This window comes from Arachis stenosperma, chromosome 6 (assembly GCF_014773155.1).
Source record: "Arachis stenosperma cultivar V10309 chromosome 6, arast.V10309.gnm1.PFL2, whole genome shotgun sequence".
Classification (NCBI taxonomy): domain Eukaryota; kingdom Viridiplantae; phylum Streptophyta; class Magnoliopsida; order Fabales; family Fabaceae; genus Arachis; species Arachis stenosperma.
In genome coordinates, this window is record NC_080382.1 from 80,162,346 (window position 1) to 80,166,459 (window position 4,114).

Here is a 4,114-nt window from a genome sequence, read left to right on the forward strand (position 1 = left end):
ATTCCCAAGAGAGCACGTTTAAGCACAAGAGCTAGGCAATAGGAATTAAGTCCAAACCACAATTGTATTGAATTATCAAAAAGAGTTCAAACTTGCAAGAATATAGATAATATGGGTGAACACATGTGATTGAACTTTTGAACCCTCACCGGATGTGTATCCGCTCTATTCACTCAAGTGTTTAAGGGTTAATTCACTCAATTCTCTTCTAATCATGTTTTCCAAAATTCGATTTTCTTCTAACAATCAACACTTATTCAATGGATGCATACATTCATCATGAGGTCTTTCATTTAGGTTGTAATGGGGTTAGGGTCAAGGTAGGATCATTTATGGTTAAGTGGACTAGGATTGAATCTTTGATTAACATAGACTTTCCCACCTAACTATATAATGACCTATACAAGTTCAAACTACTCTAACTACCCATTCTTCACTTTTTCACATACTCATGTATTCTTATTTAATTCATAACACCTATGCATTGATTCCTTTTTATTGACTTCACTTTGTTGGGGCATTTTGTCCCCTCTTTACTATATATTTTTTTCTTTTTCATCATCATATATTTTTTTTTCTCTTTTTTTTTTCTTTTTTCATTCTTTTTTTATTTTTTTATTTTTTTTCAAACTACATACAAGAACATCAATGCATAAGGTCTCTACATTCAATTTATACATGAATATGTGCCCAATTCCTAAACATAAAAGTGTACTACCCCTTTTATCCCATCCAATGTTCCCAAGCCTCACCAACTTGAATAATGAACACTCTCACTAGCCTAGGCTAATCAAAGATCCAAACAAGGACTTTTCATTGGTTTTCCGCCTTGGGCTTGTAATGAGCTAAATTGAGAATAAGTTGGTTAAGCGTAGGCTCAAAATTGGCTAATCAAAGGAGTATAAAAGGGTTGGCTATTTGGATAAGTGGCTAATGAAGTGATGGCCTCAATCATATAAATGCATAAATACAAGAAATAAATGGATATATAGAATCAAGCAAATCAAGGATCATAATCATAGAAAGAGAGCAATTTCACACAAGAATGGGAAATAAGTGGTTATAAAATGTAACCACATCAATAGGCTCAAGTCTCACAAGCTTGTGTTCTCAATTCAATACATGCTTCACAAGGTATGAAATTCAAGCAAGTTTCACCAAAAATTTTCTTTCAATCAATTGGGTTAATGCCCTATATTTAAACTTCTTGAAAAATTTCAATGTTTGACTAAGCATTGTTGTGATTAAAAAATCCAAAAATTTTCTTAGTTCACCCTTCCTTTTTTCACTTAAAATCAATTTCTTATGCAAAAAGGGTGACTAAGTATTTGCAATTCAAAGTATGATTTCTAATCACAGCCACAACTAAAAATAAAGATAAACAAAATGTATAAAGAAAAAATCCAACTAAAAGTACGGAATCCATCATCAAAAACATCTAAAAATATCCAAACATCAAAATATCTAAAATCCAATAGAAGCAATAAAAGTATCTAAAATAACTAGAAATGCATCAAAATATATACAAAATGTGCAAAATAAGATAACTAGGCTGAAAAGTTCACCGGTTCCCAAATAATGCTACCGGTGCCCTCCCCACACTTAAAATCAAGCATCGTCCTCGATGCTAAACCGGAGGATCAGTGGGAGGTACAACGATAGGTGTCGGCTCTGACTGTGGCTGTGGGACCGGCTCCTCCTGAGTCTGTGGCTGCTCTGTAGTGTCAGGGGTATCCTGCTGAACCGGTGCCTCCGCATCCTCCTCCTGAGGATCCTGCTCATCGGAGGCTGGAGAATCGGGAAGCGGAGGTAGCTCAGCACCCAAAGAAATAAGGGCCTGGTCCATCCAATCTAAACGGCATCTAACATGGCGTCGCTCGCGCTCCAAGAATCGGAATAGACGCTGAACCAGGAGATAAGTAGGCTCAGGGGCAGCTGTAGGATCAGTAGATGATGAAGTGGCTGCTGTGGAGGATGATGGGGCAGCTGTAGGGGCCGATGGTGAAGGTGTCCCAATGAAAGCTCTAGCCCGAGAGCAGCGTCTCGCAGGTGGTCTCTCGTGCACCCAACCACCCCAGGGGATAGTAACCTCCCTATCATCAGCACCAGGGGGTGGTGGTCGCACATCATCGTCCAGCCATGGGACCTCTGCCAGGGCCGCCATACTCGTGACCAAGGTAGGAAATGGGAGTAGGCCACGAATATGCGCCCGCCACATACACTGTCGGATAAGCCTAGGGAAAGAGACCTCCTTCCCCTCCATAACACACCCAATCAGCAGGAGCATCTCCATAGGGATCTCAGAAAAGTGGGTGGTGGGTAGGACATAGCAGGCGAATATCATCTGCCAAGTCTTGGCCTCACGAGTCAGATGAGTAAATAGCATCCCTTTCGGCTTGGTGTTGTTGGCATCCATAACCCATGTAGCATCTGGTATCCCAATAACAGTCCTGAGTGCCTCATAATCAAAAGTCATGCTGTGTATGGCTAACTCAGCCTGCTGATGGGCACACAGCTCATTGGGGACATGGCGGCACTGTAGCACCTCCTCAATCGCAGTCTCAGTAATCATAATCTCCCTACCCCTCACCTGAACCGAATCCAAAGTTGGGCGGAAGAAGTTGCAGTAGAATTCCTTCACCCATGATATATTGATATCACCCAATTCCCGGTCAACAAAGTCAATGCCCAAATCAAGGATCCGACCGGTAATGGACCGTCTCACATCATTAGGTAGAAGTAACTTCTTCTCAATGTTTAGCTTTGTGGTTCGATATCTAGAAAACCGGAGCTCACAATATAGGTTGGGGAATTTGTCCGGGTTGGTGGAAGGCAATAACTGGTTTTCTTTTTCCTCATCATTCAATGGGTTCTTAGCATAATGCTTGTAGATGGAAGGAATGGAGGGGGTAGAGTGTTTTCTCTTCTTAGAGGCAGTGGCTATGGCTTTGCCTTTGTCCGACATCCTGAAAGAAATATGATAGAATATATAAAACATTTAGCATGTAGCAAAGAAGGCATGTTCAGGATACAATTATCAAAAAATAATCATGATGTTGCAATGAATATGCAAAAGTGAACAAGTAAACCAAGAAAGCAAGCTTTATTAAAATCAACAACTCATATTCAAAAGGCAATAGTATCATCATATAATTGAAAGAATTGTTAAAGGGGGTTAAAGGTGAGCGGAAGTTAGATGGTTAAAGAAATTAGTGGGTTAGGAAAGTGGATTAGTGATATGATGATATTTATGCGCAATGAAAAGAGGAGATAAGGTTCATGTTCACAAAGATTTGTGCAAATCCGGGAAGTCAAAAGGGAAAACGGAAATTTGCCCAAAATTAAAATGAGGACCAAAATGAAACTAATTTCCTTGAAAATCGGGCAGCATTCCGGCTTAAAATTGGACGTTCCCGGATAGCAAATAAGCACAAGAAGCATAGAAAACAACATCAAGTGAGTACAGCAACAATGGTATAGGATTCAGGCAGCAAGAAATGCATAAAAATAGTCCAAAAATCAGTATACAACATCCAAATAGCAGACAGCAAATTAAGCACAAACGGAGCACTTATCAGGCCTAGAATCCTCTATCCAGCCCTAGCTACCTAACCGCAAGTATATCTCTCTATCCTAACATACAAAATTTGAATTTAACTAACTAACAAGCAATACAGTACTAGCATACATGAACAATAAAAAGGAAAAACAGAAAAAAATACAGAAATGGAGCAGGAACCTGGGAGCAGAGAAGAACTAAGAATGGAAAGGAAACTGGGGGGGTAATAGTGCCAGGAACAGGAACTGGCACCGCCGTGAACGGTGGCCGGAAAGATGAGCGGCGGCGGGGGTGATTGGAAGAATTAGGAACTGAGGGGGGGTCGGTGATGGTGAAAGAGGGTAGTGATAGAAGAATGTGAAGGAGGGGTAGAGATGGCGCAAGCCGCCGGCAGTGGTGACAGTATGGCGGCGGAGATGGTGGCGCGGTGGTGGTTGGTGTTCGGGCGGAGGCGGATGGATGAGAGAGAGAATGTGGTGAGTGGTGATGAAAGAGAGAGAGAAAAAAAAGAAAGGAGGCGGTGGAGATGGTGGACCGACGGTGGTGGCTGTCGCT